This window comes from Stenella coeruleoalba (genome assembly GCF_951394435.1).
Source record: "Stenella coeruleoalba genome assembly, chromosome: 2".
In the NCBI taxonomy this organism is placed as follows: Eukaryota; Metazoa; Chordata; class Mammalia; order Artiodactyla; family Delphinidae; genus Stenella; species Stenella coeruleoalba.
Genome location: NC_137147.1, coordinates 179,149,583 through 179,174,420, shown reverse-complemented (window position 1 = coordinate 179,174,420; position 24,838 = coordinate 179,149,583). Strand labels below are relative to the sequence as shown.

General features: G+C 42.8%; 1 protein-coding gene across 6 annotated transcripts in view; it reads right to left on the bottom strand.

The window, feature by feature from the left end:
* Positions 1–7,944, bottom strand: part of ARHGAP12 (Rho GTPase activating protein 12) — a 111,544-nt gene extending 103,600 nt beyond the window's left edge. For all 6 annotated transcript variants that reach the window (XM_079914608.1, XM_079914603.1, XM_079914604.1 and 3 more), the window contains exon 1: positions 7,806–7,944. The gene's annotated coding sequence lies outside the window, so the exon portion shown is untranslated. The remainder of the gene's footprint in view (positions 1–7,805) is intronic.
* Between the last annotated feature and the right edge of the window lie 16,894 nt (positions 7,945–24,838).

The following is a 24,838-nucleotide window of genomic DNA, read 5'->3' as shown; positions in this document are numbered from 1 at the left end:
AAATTCCATGATTATTCATCTTTATTCCATTTAAATTATTTTACAAACCATTAAATATCCTATAATGCAAACTAAAACCAAAACAAGATATCACTATCCACCAACTATAATAAAGTTATTTTTAAAAAACAAAGACAATGTCAAGTGCTGACCAGGATACCAACAACTGGACACACATTCAGTGCTAGTGGGAACGCTAAATGGTATAGGCAGGCAGTTCAGTTTCTTATAAACATACATTTTCTTTCTCTCACTTTTTTTTTTCCTTTATTTTTGGCCACGCTGTGTGGCATGTGGGATCTTCAATTCCCGGACCAGGGATCGAACCCGTGCCCCCTGCATTGGGAGCATGGAGTCTTAACCACTGGACCACCAGGGAAGTCCCTAAGCATACATTTTTTGTTGATTATATTCTGGACCATGAAACAAATCTCAATAAATCTAAAAAGACTGAAATAATATGAAGAATGTTCTCTGACAATTGAATTACATTATAAATTAATAAAAAGATATATTAAAACCCACAAATTTGCTGTTAGAATTTAAACAACATACTTCTAAATACCTCAGAGGTCAAAGAAGAAATCAAACAGGAAATTTGAACCGGATGAAAACGAAAAGGAGACAGCTCAAAATTTGTGGGATGCAGCTATAGTAGTGCTTAGAGAAAATTTATATACTAAATGCCCATAACTAGAAAAGAAAAAGGTCTCAAATCAGTGATGTAAACTTGCACTCTAAGAAACTAGATAAAGAGCAAATTAAACCCAAAGCAAGCAGAAGAAAGGACATGATAAAGGTCAGAGCAGAAAGCTGTAAAAGATAGAAAAATGTTAGAGGGAATCAATGAAACCAGAAGGTAGTTCTTCAAGAGGATCAGTAACACTGACAATCCTCTCACCAAACTGATCAGGAACTGAAGAGAAGAAACACAAATTACCAGTATCGGGAATGAGACAGGAGATATAACCACATATCCTAAAGACACTGAAAGGAAGTTAAGAGAATATTATGAACAGCTTTATGCTGATAACTTCAACAACTCAGTGAACCAGATAAACTCCTTTGGCAAATTACCAAAGCTTAAGAAGAAACAGATAACCTAAATAGTCCTATATTTATTAAATAAATTGAATCCGTCTTTAAAAATCTTCCCACAAAGAAAACTCCTGGCCAAGATGGCTCCACTGGTGAATTTTACAAAATGTAAGGAAGGTAATACCAATTCTACACAAACCTCTTAAAGAAAATCGAAACAGAGGAAAAACATCCCAACTCATTCTATGAAGTCAGCATTCTCCTCATACCAAAACCAGACAAAGACGTTATAAAAAAGAAAAACTACAGACCAATATCCCTCATGAAAATAGACACAAATGTCTCAGACACAAACTTATCTCCAACAAAGAACTCATATCTAGAATATATAATAACTGTACAAGCCATTAAGAAGAAATATGACCCAATTAAAAAAGGGCAAAAGATAGGAACAGACAAGCGTTCATATCCAAGGAAGATCTATAGATGGTAAATAAGCCCATGAAAAGATGCTCAACATCTTTAGTCGTTAGGGAAATGCAAATTAAAAACACAAAGAAATAACATCACACGTCTACTAGAATGACTAAAATTAAAAGACTGACGATACCAGTATTTCTGAGAATGTGGAGCAACCAGAACTCTCAAATACTGCTGGTGGGGATGTAAAATGGTACAACCACTTTGGGAAAAGTTGGAGAGAGTCTTAAAAGCTTGAAATATACATCTACCATATGACCCAGGGATTCTACTCCTAGGTAGTCACCGAAGAAAATGAAGACACATGCCCGCACAAAGACCTGTATGTGAATGTTCACAGTGGCTTTATCTGTAATAGTCCCTAATTGGAAACAACCCAACGTCCGCCAACAGGCGACCGGATAAACTAATTGTGTAATATCCACACAATAGAATACCACTCAGCAATAAAAGGAACAAACTACTGATACACACAACAAACTGGATGAATCTCAAAATAATTTTGCTGAGTGGAAGTAAGTCAGAAAGAGAAAAACAAATACCGTATGCTAACACATCTATATGGAATTTTAAAAAAAATGGTTATGAAGAACCTAGGGGCAGGACAGGAATAGAGACGCAGATGTAGAAGATGGACTTGACATGGGGAGGGGGAAGGGTGAGCTGGGACGAAGTGAGAGAGTGGCATGGACATATATACACTACCAAATGTAAAACAGATAGCTAGTGGGAGGCAGCCGCATAGCACAGGGAGATCAGCTCAGTGCTCTGTGACCACCTAGAGGGGTGCGATAGGCAGGGTGGAAGGGAGACGCAAGAGGGAGGAGATATGGGGATAGATGTATAGCTGATTCACTTTGTTATAAGCTAACACACCATTGTAAAGCAATTATACTCCAATAAGGATGTTAAAAAAAAAAAATTTGCTGAGTGAAAAAAATCCAGACAAGAAAGAGTGCATACTGTACGATTCCATCTACATAAAATCCTAGAAAATGCAAAGTAATACATAGTGCCAGAAAGCAGATCAATAGTTACCAGGGAACAAGGGCAACAAATTACCTTTGGGCTCAAGGAAATGGGGAGGTGGGTGAAGGATATGCTTGCTATCCTGATAACGGTGATGATTCATATGTCCAAACTCATCAAACTACACACTTAAAATATGTCCAGTTTATTTTACAGCAATTATACCTCAATAAAGCTGTTAAGACAAAACCCTTATAATGCAATGGCTTTATACAGGGGACACGAGTTCGAGCCCTGGTCGGGGAAGATCCCACATGCCCCAGAGCAACTTTATATATATTTAGAATGGCTTTACATACATATAAAGGATATTTTGTAGGGTAAGGATACCAGCAACAGGAATTCTCATTCACTGCTGGTGGTAATGCAGAGTGGTACAGCTACTCTGGAAAGCATTGGGGCAGTTTCTTATAAAGTTTAACATACGATCTCGCAATTCCTCTTCTAGGTATTTACCCAAGAAAAATGAAACCATAAATCCCTGAAAAGGCCTTACATGAACATCCATAACAGCTTTATTCATAACAGCCAGAAACTGGAAATGACCCAGAGGCCTATCAACTGGTGAATGCCTAAACTAACTGTGATACACTCGTCTGTAAAACAGGAAACAATACAAACTTCAGAAGATCCCTGTGAAAATGGGTAGAGAAAACATGAAAAAGTACTTAGTAAATTATAAAGTGTGATAAAAAGCTTCACATTAATCACAGTTTACTCAAGGAAGCCAAATGGAGACAAAAGCGTATATACATGTAGTATGTAGCCTTTCATGTCTGGCTTGTTTCACCTAGAACAATGCTTCTGAGATTCATTCATGTCTTTGTATGTATCTGCAGTTCACCCCATTTTATCGTTGAGTGTTTTATTTTATTGTATGTATATTTTAACTCAAAACTGATTTTTTTAAAACAAACCAGTAATATACAGCAAAATACAGGTAATTTTCAACTAACTTTAAAGATATCACTCTAACTGGTAAATGTATTCTGAATTCTCCTGTGGTAAAGGAACAGAGAACTCAGGGTGGGAGGACTGAAATTTAAATCAGGATTTGCCATGTATTAGCTCTCAGGCCCTCAGCACCTCAACTATCTGTAATACAAAAGAAACACCACAAACCTCAAAAGATCCTTGTGAAAATGGAAAGACAAAAAAGTACTTTGTAAACTACGAGGCATGATACAGAACACGCACATCAATCAGTGCTTATTCAAAGCAGCAAAACTTGTAGAGAAGGAAAACACTCACAAATGAACTGATTGCTCTTAAATTAGTCCCTCCTCAAACGTCCCTGTTTCTGCCTCTTGCTACCTAAGACAAGTCACCTAACCTCTCTGAGCCTCAGTATTTTTCCCATTTGTGAAAAGGAGCTAACTAATGGTACATATCACATATTGGGAGAGTTAAATGAGTAAATATGTGTAAAGGACTTGGCATAATCCCTAGCACATGCTAAGTGTTTTATAAGTTTTAGCTCTTATTACAAAAATACTATTATTGGGAATTCCCTGGAGGTCCGGTGGTTAGGACTCTGAGCTTCCACTGCAGGGGGCCTAGGTTCGATCCCTGATCAGGGAACTAGGATCCCCGAAGCCATGAGGCGTGCCCCCCCCCCAAAAAATACCATTATTACCCTATGAGACCTAACAGTAGCCTCCATCCTGCCCACCCAAGCTGCTATAGCGCAGGTCACATTAGCGATCTAGATCACTGCTTCTCACTTTTAGTGAAAGACGGCATCACCTGGAGAGCTTCTTTTAAAAAAAAAACAAAAAAACATTCTTTTAGATGAGCTTTAGATTTACAGAATTACTGCAAAGATAGTAGAGTTCCCATATACACTGTCCACAGTTTCCCCTACTACAAACATCTTACCTTAGTATGGTACATTCGTCATATTCAGTGAACAAATACTGATACCTAATAATGTCCATATTCCTTAGTCTTTCCCCAATGAACTTCTTCTGTTCTGGGATCCCATCCAAAACATCACATATACATTTCGTAGTCATATGCTGCAAGTTACTGAGACTCCAGATATTCTAAGGAGAGTAGGTTTGTGGGGGCCCTAAAATGTCCATTTCTAACACGTTCCCAAGGGCTCCTGATAGGGCCAATGTGAACACACACTGAGAACAGTACTGATCTGGATTCTAGACTCCAGAACCATGCTGCTCAACACAGCAGGCAAACGTGGTTCCTGAGCATGTGAAGTACGGCTAATCTAAACTGAGATGTGTGGAAGTGTCAAATACATATGGGGTTTTGAAGATGCCATGTAGACAAAAATGATGATAAAATTTATTTCATGGTTTCTTTTTAACTTTACCTATCATGTGAGTACTAAAAACCTGAGAATTACACAGGTGACTGGCATTACATTTCTATTGGACAGGAGCAGTCTGAAGTCCCGGCAGCATCGGTATCATCGGGGGCTTGTTAGAAGTTCAGGTGATTCCCATGCACAAAGAAATCTGAGAAGGAACAGCTTATCAACAGGGGAAGGGTGCTCACAGACATCAGTGTCTGGCAGTTCAGTTCAAATGAAAAGCTGCTCAACTGCAAAATGAAACTGCAAAATACTAAGTCAATATAATAAGAAAATGGCTGAATCACTGCAAAGCCATCCACAGATGAGGGTGTGGCACGATTAGAACAGTTAACAGCTGAAGGAAAGAAAACACAGAGACAGTGGCCCAGTGGGTTCCTCAAAAGAGAATGATTTGAAAAGCATGATTTGAAGCACAATGATGCTATGTGGTACCATCCTGCCTTTTCACATCTGATTCATTCTACAAAGCAGTGCGTATTTGCAATTACGACTAAAATTGTTAAATATAAGATAAGATAAACGTTTAATTTCACTTTTCTCTCCCACTATTATAAAACTGTTCTGCCCATTTTAGGCAGGTTTACCTTTAGCTGCTTTTTCCTAGTACCAATTTTCTCAGATAAGCAAAAACCAGTACTACCACTTAGTAATTTTACACATCACCACATTCACTGTTTGAATTAATTTAAACTGTTTATTACCCTTTTGTGCTCAGAAATGTCAACTGCATTACTTAAAGAACTTACATTCGTAAAACCCATTTTCTGTCAACTTATTAAAAAAACCACTCAGCAGATACTTTCTAATTAATGAAAGAAAAGCCAGATGACTGACTACAAATAACACGCTGTTTTTCTGCAGTATTTACATATTTTCACTTGTGCCTCACAACTAGTGCAGTAATTTGAAAAATCTAAAGGTATGTAAAATATTGACTATATATGGACAACTATTCTACAGAGGGCATCATATTAAGAGTCAATGAAGGACTTCCCTGGTGGTGCAGGGGTTAAGAATACGCTTGCCAATGCAGGGGACACGGGTTCGAGCCCTGGTCCGGGAAGATCCCACATGCCGCAGAGCAACTAAGCCCGTGCGCCACAACTACTGAGCCTGCACTCCAGAGCCCGCGAGCCACAACTACTGAGCCCGCGTGCTGCAACTACTGAAACCCGCGTGCCTAGAGCCCGTGCTCCGCCACAAGAGAAGCCACTGTAACGAGAAGCCCACGCACCGCAACGAAGAGTAGCCCCCGCTCGCCGCAACTAGAGAAAGCCCGCGCGCAGCAATGAAGACCCAACGCAGCCAAAAATAAATTAATTTTTTAAAAAGAATCAATGAGTTAGCAATCTTCTCCAACGTCTGTCGTTCATCAAGTATAAATAGAAACCTAGCAGCCAGTACTGCGGCATGCGCACGTAATCTGGTACATTAGTCTGTATTTAACTCATTTTTCCCAGAGAGCCCCCCCAGAGCAGCAGAGCTACTACCTGCAACCACGGGTCACACCTACATGCCCAGCTTCTCTGGCTCTTCGGGGTGCCCCACTCAGGGTCAAGTCTTCAGAGCCCGGCTCACTACTCTGGGCTCCCAAATCCCTGCTGTGAAACATTTGCAAGGCATTTTTAAAACAGAGATAAAGAGAAAATACTGGAGCCAGCAGCCAGACTGTCTACTGGGACCAAAAGACAGACAAAGATGCCCCATCCTGTAACGCACCCTCCTGCGGATCAGGAAAGAACACTGGATATGGACCAACATACACCTCCAGGCCTCCGTTTCCCAGTGTTTAAGTGGGAAAGAGGCGGGGCTAGGAACTGGACACTTGTTTTAACCACCTTTCACTGTAACATTCAAGAGTCTTTGAAGGTCTCGCCTTCAGACGCGGGGGGCGGAATCTGAACCCGAGCGACTCCTCATTCAAAGCTCGTTCCTCTCTACGTCACCTCCCCTTAGGAGCATGTGCGTAACTGCTCAATAAAGTCTACCTCATCGCGTCATGATTAACCATAAGGCAGCACGAGTGTTAACTGGCTCTACCCACCACACACACTCTACTTGGAAAGACATCAGAACTTTCATAAAGCCACGCTCTGAACATTTTTGTTTTCGCCTTCGCAAGTGCATTGAAAACTGCGGCTGCAGTCAGAAAGAAAACACCACACGCCTCAAGAACGCCAGGAGGCCGTGCCCTTCTCAGGGCTGATGACCCTGTGGCCTTTTCGTCTCAAAGGGTCTTCGGTACCTTCAGCCGCAACACGTCAAAGACAGTCATGCTTATAAGACAACCCACCACCCCCGAGGACAGTGCACAGCATTCTTTAAACTCAAGGACCCGGAGGAGATTCCTCGCAGAAGGGCTGGAAAGGAGCAAGAGCCCATCGAGCAGGGGCGGGGCACCTCTGAGGGCTGCAAGGCCCCGCGTGCCCAGTGCTGAGGTCAACAGCCCTCGAGGGGAGGCCCTGGGGGAGGGAGGTTGCAGCCCCGGCAGCGCTGGCGAAGCGGGCACGGCGGCGGCGGGAGGCCAGGAAGGAGGGCGGCACCGCCGGCCTTTTACACACGCACACGCGCGCACACACACACACACACACACACACACACCCCAACACCCTCTTTCCTGGGGGCGGGGCGGGGCGGCGGGCACTGCCCTCTCACAGGAAGTCAGGACACCCGGGGGGCAGAGGAGCCGCAACTTCCAGCCATTTAAACCCCGTCGCCCCAGTCGGCCGACCGACCGGCAGCGGCCCCCGGCCCCGCGCCGGCCCCGCGCCCCGACTCCGCCGGCCGCGCCCACGACCGCACCTCTCGCACCCCAGCGCCGCCGCGCGCCCGCACACGCCTCCCCCAGCCCCGCAGCCCCGGCCCCGGGCGCCTTTGTGCAGCGCCGCCCCGACCTGCCCGCCCGCGGCCCGCCCCCCCTCACCGAGGGCCCGGCGGCCCCGCGGGGGGCGGCTCCCTCCTGGCCCAGCTCGGCGGCGGCGGCGACGGCGGCGGCGGCGGCGGGGCGCCCAGGCGAGCCCGAAGGGCGCTCACTCGGCGGCGGCCGCGGCCGGCGCGTCCCCGCAGGCTGCCCTCCCGGTGAGACAGAGTTCCAGGGCACGTCGGAGCGCGCCGGCGCGGGGGCGGGGCGGGGCGTGGCCACGTGACGGGGGCGGGGCGCGGCCACGTGACGGCCCGGCGGGCGCGGGGGGAACCGGCGGCACGGAGCCGGGAGGGGGAGGGGAGGCCGAGGGAGGGGCGCGGCCGGCGCGCGGAGCTGCCGGCGGAGGGGGGCGGTGGCGCCTTGTACAGGCGTAGTGGGAGACGCTGAGGAAGCGCTCGTGGGGAAAACGTGGGACGGGCCCACGGGAGACGGCCCGAGCGCTGCGTGGCGGAAGTGGGACCCAGGGAAGGAGGGCCTGCCCCGTTCCTCGGCACGCTGGGAGCGCCGCCGGCGTCGGTCAGCCGTTCCCGCGCCCGGAAATCCCGCGGGGAGGCTCGGGAAGAGTCCTCGCGCGACCTCAGCGGGACGGAACGCAACTCTGGAGGCCCTGATCCCTGACCCGGTCCTTGCGAAGCTGTCCTTCGCCGGGACCACCCGGGCAGAGTGCGGGGCCAGCGCGCACACTCCGCGGGCGGGCGGCCAGGGCGGCCTGACCGCTCACCCCGCGCCCCGCCGTCCACTGGCCTGCAGTGTGCAGGCCCCGGGGGGCCACGGTGTCATTGCCCGAAGTCACCCCAGCTTGCAGCGCTTGCAGGATGGCAGCACAGACTCCGGAAGTCAGAGGCGTGAAAAGGTTTCCCGTGGGGATCCGGGGGCGGGAGTTGTGCTGGCCTGAGAATCGAGAGAGACCTGGCTTCTGCCATTGTCACTTCACCCGTCTCGCTTCAGCTGTCAGAGGAGCATGTTGACAAGTCCGAAGGCTCCTTCTAAACTCTAAGATTCACCGACTGAGAAAACTAACTGATGTGTATTAGGACTGCAGAAACCATTCATTGGTAACCAGTTGTTGATCGTATCTATTATGGCCGGGATGAAATTTTAATAATACAAGAAAAAAGGCCAGGCTGTAATTCAAGAGACACTCTCTGGAACTGGTTCCTTTCTATTCTTCACCTCATGCTTGAAGATGCCGTTGGATCTGGATCTAATGGGGGTCTAAAGTTGAACGATATTCTCCTTTTAGAAAGAAAAGATACATAAGCCTGAAACCATACTATCTCTGCCAATACACTCGATACCCCCTTTCCTTGGCATCAACGGTCTTTTCAGTCTCCCTCAGTTTCTAACAAGTCATCTTTTCCATGCCCTTGTTCAGCAGACACAGTATTGCTGCTGTATGATTCTGACACTGTTTTCCATAAAATCCCTTGTGATCTCTTTGTAGAACCAAAACAGGAACAGACAGCAATAAGGAAACTGTGCCCTGATGGGAATGTGCTGATAACCCTATCTTCCCTACGCCCCAAGCCTGAGTTGGGCACCCTTGGTTCCAGCTAGAGATAGAACTAAACAGTTTGCTCATCCTTGCTGATCTGCCTGTAACCTCGCTTCCTATTTCACAACCTAATCTCAGATGCTACCACAATGCCCACAGCATGCTGATCACTACCGACAGCAGATGGAGTCAGATAAAAAGAGCTCTCGCCCAAGTGTGTTGTTTAAAAGGACCTGATGGAAAGCTATGAAATCATATGCAGCATTGCCTCTAGTTAGTTTTTAAATCACACTGGTAGCGTATGTCTGGCGCCAGGGCTCAGGATCGCAACGGATCATTTTCAGGATATTGACATTTAACTCGCTTCTTAAGAAGTAGCCTAGAGTTCCAAGATGTAAGCTCCACAAAGGCAGAGATTTGAGTTCGATTTGTTTAGATACGTGTGTCCAAAAGCCTAAAAGCACTTGGCATGCGGTAGATGCACAATAAATTTCTGTTGAATGTATTTTTGAGTGAAAATATACTCTGTAAATTGCCAAATAAACTTGCCTTGCTTTCTTCCTTATTCTTTAATAGGTGACCCACTTTTCACTGTGCATTTCTGAATGAAATGAAAAAAAGCATAAAATTATAGCTGGCATCACTGCTTTGGCTAAAATATAGAGAAACAGGAATTTGGCAGCATCTATCAAAATTACAAATGCACGCCTACTCTGAACCTCCAGCTTCACTTCTAGGGATCTAGCCCACAGATGTAGTTACACACATGAGAAATGATAAGGTATTTCTTATCCTTCCCTGAGAGTAGCAAATGATAAATATATCCATCAACAAGACACTAGCTGAATTATGATATATCCATCCATTTGAACACTATGTAGCTGTTAACATGTTTTAATATTAAGCTCTCCAAGATTTTTTTGTTCAATGAAAAAAGCAGAAAAATGGAACAGAATAATGTATTGGCTTGTATATGCATTAAACTGAGACAAAGTAACGAGGTATGAGAAATCTGTGGATGGAAGGCATAGGTAGGACTTTTCACTGTGTTCATATTTAAACTTTTTGATAATCAAACTGTGAGAAGGATTTACCTATTCAAACAAATTAAAATGTTTAATTTAAAAATTTTCCGGTATCTTTGTTATTAAAACATTCAGGCTTCATCTATTTTATCAAAGTTTACCTGGTGAGAATAAGAATATCAGGTAAATTATTACACATACCAGGTAAACTTTTTTAAAAATTGAGTTATTTTCGTTAAGTTCAAATATCTGTTCTTTACTCTAATAATTTAAGATCCAGTCACTACATTCAGTTTGAGGCTTAGTATACATCGTATCAAATATAGGTACATTTTCAAGAGTGCTTTATTTTTCTTAAAGTGGGGCCTTAAGTTTTAACGACTTGGACCCTCTGTCTTAAACAATAAAATTAGAATTGTATGGACCATTTGTTCATCTCCTAATTAAGGTTGAGAAAAAACACCGAAGGCACGTGTTTCTGTGTGTATCTGTTCACTCACCTACTTTGTAATGTCACCTGCCTCCTGTTCCCACAGGTCACAGAGATGAAAAAAGAAAGTTAGAAAAAGGAAGTTTAACTCCATGGAAACTTAAAAAAAAATTCATTATTTAAACCACTTTAAATGCATGAACAACCTTTAATATTTGCCACAGCTAGACAGTAGTGCAATGTTTCAATGTGAAACATAGCTAAGGTGGAAATAATTTTTTTTTTTTTTTGGCTGCAACGGGTCTTCGCTGCTGTGCACGGGCTTTCTCTAGTTGCGGCGAGCGGGGGCTGCTTTTCGTTGTGGTGCACAGGCTTCTCGTTGCAGTGGCTTCTCTTGTTGCGGAGCACGGGCTCTAGGCGCGCGGGATTCAGTAATTGTGGCACGCAGGCTCAGTAGTTGTGGCTCGTGGGCTTCAGTAGTTGTGGCGCACGGGCTCAGTAGTTGTGGCGCACGGGCTCTAGAACGCAGGCTCAGTAGTTGTGGCACACGGGCTTAGTTGCTCCGCGGCATGTGGGATCTTCCCGGACCAGGGCTCAAACCCGTGTCCCCTGAATTGGCAGGCGGATTCTTAACCACTGCGCCACCAGGGAAATCCCAATATTTCTTGATTTAAAAATAAAACTACTTCCCTAACTTTGGGAACGAGGGAAGGATATCTGCTTTCACCACTTCCAGTCAACATTGTACTGGTGGTTCTAGCAAGTAACTGGTGATAAGTAAATTTGCAGATAATACTTTATGTAAATTTATGTAATTTGGTACAGTAGATAAAACATGCAAACAAATCACTTTACTAAAATCCTCCCAGGGCAGCTGGGAGGATTGAATGAGGTAAAACACCTAGCCCTTTTGGTGCCATCTGACATTTGGTAGGTGGTCAGCAAAGGATAAAACAAGTTCTGTAGAGTTTTTTCAATTCTTAGTAAAAGAGTAATTTGTTATAAAGTCGTGAAAGACACACCTTGACAGATTTACACAGGAGATGAAAGTATACCTCTTTCTTAATTTGGGTTCCTCCAGAAGCTGACCTTGAGGCAGAGATTAAAGTGCAAGATTATTTGGGAGGTGATGGAAGCACCAGTATTGGGAGTGAGGAAGTGAGATAGGGAAGAAGGCAATTAATCCAGGGTGCTGAATCCAGCCTGCAGGCAGTTGGAGGTAATCCCACTAGGGAAATTCTGGGAGCTGGAAAGAATAACCTCTCTTTCATTTTCAAATAAAACTGAGCAGCCCTAAGCTCAAATACATACTTGATTTTGTGGGATTTTCAAAACATATGTGCACATGGAGCTGGCCATCATAATCGTATTTTCCTGAAGATCCAGGATGTGCCCTCCAGCCCCACAATAGCAGGCGCCTTGGCCACTTTTAGTTGAGCCTGTGACATTTACATTGCTTGCAGCCTTTGTACTTCCAATTCACCCTTATAATCTTGTATGATACTTGTTTGAGGACCTACTGTATAGCACAGGGAACTCTACTCAATACTCTGGAATAACCTATATGGGAAAAGAATCTGAAAAAGAATCGATATAGGTATATGTATAACTGAATCACTTTACTGTACACTTGAAACTAACACAACATTCTTTTTTTTTTTAATTTATTTTTGGCTGTGTTGGGTCTTCGTTGCTGCGAGCGGGCTTTCTCTAGTTGCGGCGAGCGGGGGGCTACTCTTCGTTGCGGTGTGCGGGCTTCTCATTGCGGCGGCTTCTGTTGTTGCAGAGCACGGGCTCTAGGCACGCGGGTTTCAGTAGTTGCAGCACGCGGGCTCAGTAGTTGTGGCACACGGGCTTAGTTGCTCCGCGGCATGTGGGATCTTCCCGGACCAGGGCTCGAACCCGTGTCCCCTGCATTGGCAGGCGGATTCTTAACCACTGCGCCACCAGGGAAGCCCTAACACAACATTCTAAATCAACTTACTCCAATAAAAAATAAAAATTTAAAAAAAAGAAATATAAAGAAAAAAAGAAAATGTTTTTGTGCTGTCAGAATTATATTAAAAATATTAGAATATTAAAATGCACATTGTCATCTTTATTGCTACATAAAGTATATCCGTTTTGTTTCCCAGCATCAATCCAAATGTGATGATATGACTACAAAACTATAAGTCAGATCAACTACAAATCAGATATCTTGGCAATATAGACTACCCAAATAGCTGAGAACCAAAAAATAAGAAAAAAAAAATGGTGAGTTGGCGCTGAGGTGGAACAGAGTTCATGCACAAAACTTTTACTTGATCCAAAATTCTGAGTTCAACAGGCTGGTTATTCTCCATCCCAACCACCATTCCCAGATGCATTCTCCACCCTTCTCTGTCCTGCTTTATCTCCTGGAGGCTAATTCCTTGGAATTGCATCACAACCAGGCTCCCTTGCACCCGTGGCTCTCGGCTGGAAGGCACTGACACAGGATAGAGGGTGGAAAGAGAGAAAGGTCAGGGTATTCATTCCTCTCTACTCCCTGCCTCGAAGGTTCTGGTGGAAAGGTAGCTGCTCACCTCCACAAATGCAGTTCCCTTAGGAAGCCTTTCTGTCATGGTTCCTGCTCTCTCCAGGCTCTGGAACACTGGTCTTTCCTCCTCCACCGAGCAACCCAGGCCCAGGAAGGGCTCCTGGCTGTACTGATGTCTGCAGGCCTCACCACCCGCTTATCAGTTCCCTTATCCCTGCCCCCATCTCTGGGAATAGTTCCATCGTTGAATCTGCTTCCATTAAATTCATTTAGCTGGACCTTTTCCTGAGACTCTGGCTGATACATTTGGTTGTTTTCCTCACCAGCAACAGTTTAGAAATATAACAGGCCTGGGAGTTCCCTGGTGGCCTAGTGGTTAGGATTCTGGGCTTTCACTCCCGGGTTCGGTTCCTGGTCGGGGAACTGGGATCCCTCAAGCCATGTGGGACAGCCAAAAAAAACAAGACAAAAACAAATATAACAGGCCTTTGGTAATACGTTGTGCCATTGAAATTAGGATTCCAAAGAATACTTAAGCGAAAATAATAATAACCAACATCCTGAGGGCGAGTGAAATGAAAGGAGAAAACACTATATAAAAAGCAGGGGAATAAAAAAAACAACTAGTGCTCAAGCTGTTTGGAAAACATTTAGTAAAGGCTTTTCGAGAACGCTCGAGGTCACTGATGTTTTATGATGTTTATTTGGAGGACTCTAAGTGCTCCTGAGTAGTTGAAGCTTGACAGCAATCCTCCTAAAAGATATTGTAAACCTCCCCAAAGGGAGGTTTTTTTAATAAAAATACAGGTTCGCTAGGAAGCTCTACAGCTGCTTCTCTGCTCTCAGGAATGGCTCTAATTATCGGAATGGAGGAAGGAGATGGACAGAACTTCTTCCTACAGAAAACACAGTCTCAGGACTTCCCTGGTGGTCCGGTGGTTAAGAATCCGCCTTCCAATGCAGGGGACACGGGTTCGAGCCCTGGTCGGGGAACTAAGATCCCACATGCTGCAGAGCAACTAAGCCTGCGCACCACAACTAGAGAGAAGCCCACAGCCGCAACAAACACCCGATGCATCCAAATAAATAAATAAATGTTAGAAACACAAGACAAAAAAAAACCCCAAAAGCACATCTCCACCATCAGGTCCTTACATGTAACAATTTACATCATCAGCTCTGGCACAGGTAAAACCCATTCCCACAAGGTGCTCGCTGATGCGCTAAGTATTCAGATTTGTTCTCTCAAATTTCAGTTTCTATAACTTTAAGAAAATTGATTACACTTTTCATTTTTATTTCTACTCAGATACTACTCATTTTAATTTCCAAAAACACAACAAGCACCATCATATGTCAATCACCATTCGCTAGAAGGAATACACTTTAAGTAAAGAGATGAGTTGTATCCGAATACAGCTAGTTAAGAAAAAGGACATTACCAATTCTTTAGATCAACTCGGCCTAGTTATTGAAGCACTTGCAATGATTGAATTATTGAGGTTTTGAATGGGGAAAAAAATTCAGCTTCCAGGGAACACTGCACTACATCTGTTGATATTATCATGACAGCATTTAGGTAGCTGTCATGGTAACCGGAATTTAATCTTCCATTAGTGTCTCGGAGCACCCAGGGGCCCCAGGGAGCAAGGAGGATGATCAGCGGGTGGCACACTCCTGTCCTTGTGAGTCAGGAAAATACCAAAGCCCTCACTCAGCGTTGTACAGGCACCCTTATATGAGACATAAAATGCAGCCACTGTGTTATCTGTGACACTTTACACAAGAGCAGGGTGTTGGCTTCATTACATATTCCTGTAAAGTGGATTTTCATTGATTCTGAAGCAAGTTCTCACATTGTGCCAACGGGCAGATTTTACTTTTCTTTTTGTCTTTTAGGCAAACATATATATTTTTTTAATGACATGCTGCAGTTGTGTTTTCTGTAGTTGTTTGTTTGTTTTTGGCTGTGCCTCCTATCTTGCAGGATCTTAGTTCCCCGACCAGGGATTGAACCCGGGCCTCAGCAGTGAAAGCGCCGAGTCCTAACTGCTGGACCTCCAGGGAATTCCTTTTTTTCTTTTTCTTTTTTTAACATATTTACAACATATTCTTCATTTTCATCTTTTGGGTGCAAGGTCAATAAGAGAGTAAAACAGCTCTTTTTGCTGCCTTACCAGTTTTGTTTGAAAGCAAGAGACAAGATTGAGACTAATGGCTAAAATGAGGTATTTTTTGTCTTCATTTCCTGGTATAACATCACAGAATCTAAAATGGTCAGGACTACCAAATTCAAATCCAGAGTCGTGGTAAAGTCGCCACGCTTTGCATAGTAGTCTGCAAAGTCTGTGAGATCAGAGTGAACCATCTAGTGGATCCATGTTGTGCAAAATTCAAAAGATTTATTTTAACAAAAGCAATAAAAATAGGCAAATAATATGGTTCCTTTGAAAAATCACCAGAAAAGTTCTTGCCACGTAGGACTTTCTCACCATTTTTTTCAGTTTGATTGACACATTCATACTATTGCACGTGTGTGTATGCCTGCACAGACCAAGAGAGGAGAGAATTTTGTATATCTAAATATATATTGGACTTCCCCGGTGGTCCAGTGGTTAAGAATCCACCTTCCAATGCAGGGGATGCGGGTTCGAGCCCTGGTCGGGGAACTAACGTCCCACATGCCACGGGGTGACTAAGCCCACACACCACAACTACTGAACCCACGTGCCACAACTAGAGAGAAGCCCGCGCGCCACAATGAAGAGCCTGTGCAGACCAATATATATATATATATAAAATCTTACTTAGGATGGAGAAAACATATATGATAGAAAGCACAAGTTACTTAATAGTTGAATGGACCTAGAGATTATCATAGTAAGTGAAGTTAAGTGAGAAAGAGAAAGACAAATACCATATGACATCACTTATATGTGGAATCTAAAATACGGCACAAAAGAACCTATCTACAAAACAGAAACAGACTCATAGACATAGAGAACAGACTTGTGGTTGCCAAGGGGGAGGGGGGGAAGGAGAGGGATGGACTGGGAGTTTGGGGTTAGTAGGTACAAACTACTACATTTAGAATGCATAAACAACAAGGTCCTACTGTAGAGCACAGGGAACTGTATCCAATCTTCTGGGATAAACCATAATGGAAAAGAATATATATATATATATATAACTGAATCACTTGGCTGTACGGCAGAAATTAACACAACACTGTAAACCAACTACACTTCAATAAAAATTTTTTAAAGACCATAATGGATAAGAATATTAAAAAGAATGCATATATATGTATAAATGAATCACTTTGCTGTACAGCAGAAATTAACCCAACATTGTAAATCACCTGTACTTCAATTTAAAAAAATAATAAAATAAAATTTTAAAGTTCTTTAATAGTTAAAGAAATTGGGAGAGAAAAAGAAAAAAACTTGATTTGACAGATGGTCTCGGCTCCCCATCTGAGCACGTGGCTCCATTGGCACCACGTGTCTGAACTCTTGACCATCTGAGTGGATCTGCTAATACAATGTCCCATAGCGTCACACAAATAAACCGGCTTGCTGCCTGTTCACCCAGTCTTTGATGAAGATTCTCCGATGTACTGACACTCAGTTTCCTTATGGCAATCCACATCATTCCTGTAGAGAGTCCACACACGTCTCCTTAAACAATGAGCTGAAAAGAAGGAGGTATTTTCTTAAATCACAAAGATCCCAGAGCCCTCTTCCGGAGTAGCTAACAAATTTATTCCTTCTTGTCCTAGTCAACCTGGTGGCAATAGATTGCATTACCCTCTGCCAAACTGGTTCCACTTCATTTCGGTGACCTTCGTTCTCCTGGGTGTTTGCAGTCCCGCACAGGCTGATAGGGAAGGCTAGTGCCTTGCCAGTGGGAGTCTCAAAAGAAGCTTCAGTTTGATTAAACTCTGCTCTTTGATGCTTGTTTCGTAAAGTTAGACATATAATGTTTTACATTTACATAAATTCACATTCTGTTATCAGAAATCTTTATATCCATAGTTTAGCCTGTGTGAAGTAATTATTTTTACTATGAACAAAAACTTAGCTCTGGTAGAAATAAAAAGGGAGCTGGAAACAGTGTCTATCAAAGATGATAAGGAAATCAAATTGAATTCTTTACTTGACGCTTAGTAACTTTCTACACACTGGGGGAGGGGAAGGCAGTAGAAAGATTTCTTGAGGGAATTTAAGACTCCTAGATTAACATTCCAGCTCTGTTATTAAATAGCAGTGTCATTTTATACAAGTGTCATCTTGGATAATTCCTCTCACAGCCTCAGTTTCTTCCTCAGTCAACTGAGAGAGTTGGCTGGGATGATTCTAAGATCCAATTCATCCCCAATATTCCTTGATTCTCTTTATGACCTCAAGGTATTTGACAAAGAAAATCATTTTGGGGTCTTGACCTAAGTTTTAAAATAACATTACAATATAATAACATTTACTCTTCCTTTCAACCTCAAAATATTTTTCTTGTATAATGTAATCTTTAAAATACCCCTTGGATAAGAAGAGGAACTATTATTATCCCCATTTCCCAGATGGGGAAATTTGGGGAGTTCAGAGTCATTATCAACACTTGAGTCCCTTTTACTGGTCTTAAAGCGCTGTCATTGCCGATCGGAGGCTTTTCTTTTTTTTTTTTTTAATAAATTTATTTATTTATGTGTGGCCGCTTTGGGTCTTCGTTGCTGCACGCGGGCTTTCTCTAGCTGCGGCGAGCGGGGGCTACTCTTCATTGCGGTACGCGGACTTACTGCGGTGGCTTCTCTTGTTGTGGAGCACGGGCTGTAGGCGCACGGGCTTCAGTAGTTGTGGCATGTGGGCTCAGTAGTTGTGGCTCACAGGCTCTAGAGCGCAGGCTTAGTAGTTGTGGCACACAGGCTTAGTTGCTCCGTGGCATGTGGGATCTTCCCGGACCAGGACTCAAACCCATGTCCCCTGCATTGGCAGGCGGATTCTTAACCACTGAGCCAGCCATCAGGGAAGCCCAGAGGCATATTTTTTGAGCCTGGCTCTCAGTAGTCACCAGGTCAAGGTGAGAATAAATAGTTCAGCTCCTGGCCCATCACTGCAAAGCCAAGGAGTCTGTATTTAAATCCCTGTCTTGTACTTGCTCTAGTTGCATCCAGGGAAGAAAAATACAAGGAAATGCCAGGCTTTCAGGAAGTGGTTACAAAATAAAGGATGCTACTCCAAGTTAAATTAAATGAAATAACATCTAAGTCATTTAAAGATCTACTTGGAATGGTGACACTGTGGAACCACCATGGCTTCACAGTGACTCACGCTGAGACATGTTCTTGGTGTTATTATAATATATATACCATGATATTTGAACATGTGTAGAATGCAGTATTAAAATGAGAACTGGGTTTAGTGAAGGAAAAGAGCCTTTGTATCACGGTAACACGAACTTTCATTTCCCTGGTATAGCAAAGAAAATGTATCATTTATCTTTCCTACTCTTCCCAGTTTCCCCTTCACTCACTGTTCAGATGCTGAGTCTGAAATGACTTAGAAGGGGAGGAATTCACAGTGTTGCAGACAGAAGGCCTTTCTCTGGGCAGTGCTTGTAAGTCTTCTTTGTAAGTAGGGATAACAAAGACCTCCAAGATATGAACAGACAAAGGACATAAGTAAACAGTTCACAAAAGAGGAAATTCAGCTGTTTGACAAACAGTGGGAAAAGATTCCATCTCACTAGCAATCAAAGATATGCAAATTAAAACACTAATGAGAGAGCATTTAGCGAAGCATTTGGTTGTTTGTTGTTTATGATAATACTCACACTGGCATCAGTGTGAAAGACGCTTTCTGGCCCATGGCTAGGAGCAGTGGAAACAGATTTAACTCTGTTAAAAAGAAAATTGGCAGTGATGCAAATCAAAATTAAAGCATTAAAATATTTTATGATTTTTGAACTAGTAACTTCACTCTTGGGAATCCATTCTAAGAAAGTCCAAATATGGAAACCATTTTGTCTATAGCAATGCGTTCATCATAGGGCTGTTTGCTAAACCAAGAAGGAGATACTAAATAAATGTCCAATGATAGGTTAATTAGGTATGACTTGCCCTGACCAAAATATTGTGAAGCAATTAAAATTGTTTCTAATCACATAGGAAAATACATATGTTATCATGTAATGTGAGAAATTAGGTCATAAAAACCATGAAAACAAATAGCTTTTTCTTAAAGATGAAAAAAAATTGTTTCTAGAAAACAACAAAAGAAATCACTAATGTTAATAGGAGTTGTCTTCAGATTAGTAACTCTTCTTTTTACTTTTCTGTATTTTCAATCATTTCATATGGATCACTTAGGACTTTTTATAATGATAAAAGCATTTTTTAAAAAAAGATAAAAGCTTGGGACTTCCCTGGCAGTCCAGTGGTTAAGACTCCGGGCTTCCAATGCAGTGGGCGTGGGTTTGATCCCTGGCTGGGGAACTAAGATCCCACATGCTGTGTGGCACGACCAAAAAAGAAAAAAAAAAAGATAAAAGCTTAACATTTTTCATCATATAGTCCCCTTTAAAATATATTGTCTGAAAGAAAAACTGAATTCCCTGGATCTCATCTCTCATAACTATTACTTTTTTCTTTTTGATTTCTATACTATCCTAACCTATATTAAATAGATAGATAATTGATCTATTAACCAAAACAAAAAGAAATGTCCCTAACAGTTTCCTTAGAAGTTTTGTATGAATGTGCCCTAAAACACAGCTTTGTTTTGATTCTTTCCAGTTTACTTTGAACTCTAAAATTCTCATCTCCCTCAAAGCTAGAACTTCTTTTTAAATTTTAATTGTGACCATATTGTTATTTTTCAAAAAGAAAAAAAGGAAAATGGTAAAAACAATGATAAAAGATGGTACTATTTAGTCTTCAAAAAAGAACAGCATGGCCTTTATCAGAGCCCTATCCAGTACTTAGAAACAAAGAACCCGGAGGAGGAGAAAATGACAGATATTCAGTGGGAGGGGGAAAGTCCCTCCACATAAGGCCTGTCAAGGAATAGAATTGTACCATGATTTTTTTTTTTAACATCTTTTTTTGGAGTATAATTGCTTTGCAATGTTGTGTTAGTTTCTGCTGTATGACAAAGTGAATCAGCTATACTTATACATATAGCCCCGTATCCCCTCCTTCTTGTGTCTCCCTCCCATCTTCCCTATCCCACCGTGTACCATGATTTTGGATGATAGCACATCACGGATATATTTGCGTGAGACTGTGTAGTGTTGGCTTGGATTTTTGTGATGCCACCTAAAATCGAAACCAAGTAGATATACTAGCTGCACAGATTTTGAAAGACCAACAAAGACGTATCAGCCAGACAGAGAACTGGCTCACAGGTTGCATCAGCCGTTCCTGCAAGTTCCTTTCCTCCTCCTTTTTTTTTTTTTTCCTCCTCCTTTTTCTTAAAGTACCCTTTCTGAATTTGTAACTTCTGTTAGGAAAAATGCAACAAAAATGCAAATGGGCCCTGAATGTGATTAATTCTACATAAATATCAACAACCTCTCACTCTGTCAGCTTTCCTTTACTATGTGATTCTGGAAACAAAAAAAAGAAATGGTGCAGATTGTTTCCTTCTATAATTTGACGCTAATAAGTTAAAGATGAATGACGGGATTCCTTTTACGATGGTTGTGTGAACCCCCAGTGGGCCAGACGTCGCAACCCGTTATTTATCCTCTTCTCCTGGGGCTTATCATTTTTCTTACATTACACGTTGAGAGCTCACAGCCCTTTTAATGCTCACGCCCTTGTGTACATTCCATTCATCGTGCTCAGCCATTATGGATTATTGCCATCTGGTGGAAAAACAGGGTTGGCTACCAGATGGTAGTTTTGAAATTTCCGGAAGTAAAGTAAAGTAGTTTTCATCGGGAGAAAAATGCATTCATTTCTCTCATGCATGTCCTGGGGTTCTAAAACAACAAGCGATTGACATGTATACACTGCTATATTTATTTACTTATTCATTTAAGAGATTTTTTGATGTGGACCATTTTTGAAGTCTTTATTGAATTTGTTACAATACTGCTTCTGTTCCGTTTTGGTTTTTTGGCCCCGAGGCATGTGGGATCCCACCTCCCCGACCAAGTATCACACCCACACCCCCTGCACTGGAAGGCAAAGTCTTAACCACTGGACCAAATGGATAACTAATAGGGCCCTGCTGTATAGCACAGAAAACTCTGCGCAATATTATGTAGCAACATAAATGGGAAAAGAATTTGAAAAAGAATAGATACATGTATAGGTATAACTGAATCCCTTTGCTATACAACTGAAACTAACACAATATTGGTAATCAACTCTACTCCAATATAAGGTAAAAAGTTAAAAAAAATAATAAAATGACAAGCACTTTTCTATTCCATTTCACTTGGTGGGGGGTGGTGGAGTAAGCAACAAGTTCAGCTACTCAAGAGATGAAAGTGTTGATTTTCCATAATGGTCACAAGAACAGTGCTTGTGAAAAAGTTGCACCACATTTTTAAGTAACCTTGTGACTGTAAGACAGAAAAATGACAAAACAAAACAGCTAAAATGTCTCAATTGCCTTTCCCTTCACCAGGGAGAAATGCAGTATGAGACAGCTTCCACTTCTAAGTCTAAAATAGCACGCTTGAGTCACTGAGCAATTTTCAGATACATTAGTTCTTAACGTGAGATTTATTCACAGGCAACATTCAACATAGTCTTCAAAGTGACAGGATGAGTATCATTCCAAAACAATGAGGCGTTTCTTTTTCCCAAGTTGTCATAAAATTTACTAACACAATTATAATTTCTAAAAATCTAAATTCAACAAGATGTCAGGCCTGAGCCCCTCAAAACCGTCAACAGTATAAAAGACAAAAATGGCAGGGGGGGGCTTCCCTGGTGGCGCAGTGGTTGGGAGTCCGCCTGCCGATGCAGGGGACGCGGGTTCGTGCCCCGGTCTGGGAAGATCCCACATGGCGCGGAGCGGCTGGGCCCGTAAGCCATGGCCGCTGAGCCTGCGCGCCTGGAGCCTGTGCTCCGCAACAGGAGAGGCCGCAACAGTGAGAGGCCCGCATACTGCAAAAAAAAAAAAAAAAAAAAAATGGCAGGGGGATTGTTTCAGAGAAAAAGAGCTTCATGAGACATAATCGCCAAAGGCAGTGAATGATTCTTGATTGGACTGTGATTCTGGAAAAAGGAAGCGTAATTAGAGAAATTTGAATACGAACTATATCGGAGCCGATATTATTGTATCAGTGTTAAATTTCTTAGGGAGGATAACGCTACTGTTGTGTAAGAGAATGTCCTTTTCTTGAATCATGCAGGATAAATATTTAGGTGTAACACTTACTTTTAATTGGTTGAAAAATAGAGAGACATGAAGTATACGCAGCAAAATATTCATCATTTGTGACCCTAGATGAAGGGCTATGGACTCCACTGTTCAAGGTTTTCAAATTTTCCATAGGTTCACATCTTTAAAAATAAAAAGTTGGCGCCAAAAAAACTGAAGAGACTAGTCTTTACAAAAACTTTACACGGAGCTTCTTTGTCAGCCCATGAAACAGAATGTCCCTGATACACAGTAGATAATTGACTGAGTGTATCAGTCTAATTATAGGCCTGTTTTTCTTGTTCTTTGGGTTTTGTTTTGTTTTTTTCTTTTTCTTTTTTATGTGGCTATGCCGTGTAGGATCTTAGTTCCCCAACCAGGGATCAAACCCGGGCCCTTAGCAGTGAAAGCACCGAGTCCTAGAGTCCTAACCACTGGACCACCAGGGAATTCCCTGGGCCTGTTTGTCTTGTTACTAGATATCACACCATGAGTAAGGTCACTTAGTGGGATCAAAAAGCATCAAGTGGTTTATGCTTCCAGCCGTGATGGAATAGGAATTGGATTTACCCTCTTACCTTAACTAAGAAACTGGACAAAATAGATGAAACACTGGTTCACAGATATTGGCCCACAAGAATCTTAAGACAATGTTCCTGGGACTTCTCTGGCAGTCCCGTGGTTAGGATTTCACTGCCGGGGCCCGGGGTTCCATTCCTGGTCTGGGAACTAAGATCCTGCAAGCCAGGCAGTGTGGCCAAAAAAAAAAAAAGACAGTGTTTCCTCAGAGAAGGAAACACGTGAGGGGAGCTCTACCATCGTCCCAGCTCACTGTCTGCACTTTCCGGGCTGTAGCTCAAGGAGGAGAAACACAAATGGCGCCCAAGCGCTTCTTTGAGTCCAGGAAACAGAGTTGAAAAGGATAGAATTGAGATGAAAGTGGTTAGAATTTGCAGGGAGGAGTACTGGAGAGCAAAGAAGACAACAAAAGAGAGCTTTGGGGAATTGCAGAGGGTTCCCCTCAGGTCTTCATGTGTGTGATCAGCACATGAGGAAACGGCCTGAGGCTAGAGAAAGTTGAGAACACTCAAAGGTGCGAACGTGCGTTCCATCAATGTCTGGCCTGAGTGAAATGGCAGCTTGCCCTCGTCTCCTGTTGCTGAGGACCCTTCACCTCTACCATCGCCCACCTCTTCTCCCTCCTCCAGTCAGTAACTCTTCTTGCCTGTTCACTCGATGCCAGCCCCTGGACGCCAGCGGTTGTAATGGACTACCGTGCTTTTCAAGGTACTGTACTGTAAGATTAAAAATGTTTTCTTTATTTTTGTGTTTGTTTGTTTTTTATGTTCAATTTGTGTGAAAATTATTCTAAACCTATTACAGTACAGTACTACAGAGCTGATTGTGTTAGTTGGGTACCGAGGCTAACTTTGCTGGACTTAAACGAACACGCTCTCGGATCAGAACTCGTTCAAATGTAAAGGACTTACTGTAGAGTTCCCTGTGCTATACAGTGGGTCCTAGTTGATTATCCATTTTATATATAGTAGTGTGTACATGTTAATCCCAAACTCCTAATTTATCCCTGCCCCCCTTCCCCTTTGGTAACTAAGCATAAGTTTGTTTCTATAGTTCGTGAGACTATTTCTCTGTTGTAAATAAGTTCATTTGTATCCTTTTTTTAGATTCCACATATAAGTGATATCATATGATATTTGTCCTTGTCTGACTTACTTCACTTAATATGATAATCTCTAGGTCCATCCATGTTGCTGCAAATGAAGAGTTTTTAATTAAAATGCAGATACTCCAGAGAGAAAGAGAGAGGGCGCATAACAAAAAGTAATGTTTGTAGAAGACTTTGTTTTAAATTTTACTGCTTTGGAGAATTAGAAAAGATATTAGTTGACTTGGAAAGATACAGGGTGGGAGGAGATTACAATTTACAAAATAGCAGGTACGATGTAAGATACATATTATAGGGCTTCCCCGGTGGCGCAGTGGTTGAGAATCCGCCTGCCAATGCGGGGGACATGGGTTCGATCCCTGGCCCGGGAAGATCCCACATGCCGCGGAGCAACTAAGCTCGTGTGCCACAACTACTGAGCCTGCGCTCTAGAGCCCGAGAGCCACAACTACTGAGCCCGCGTGCTGCAACTACTGAAGCCCATGTGCCTAGAGCCTGTGC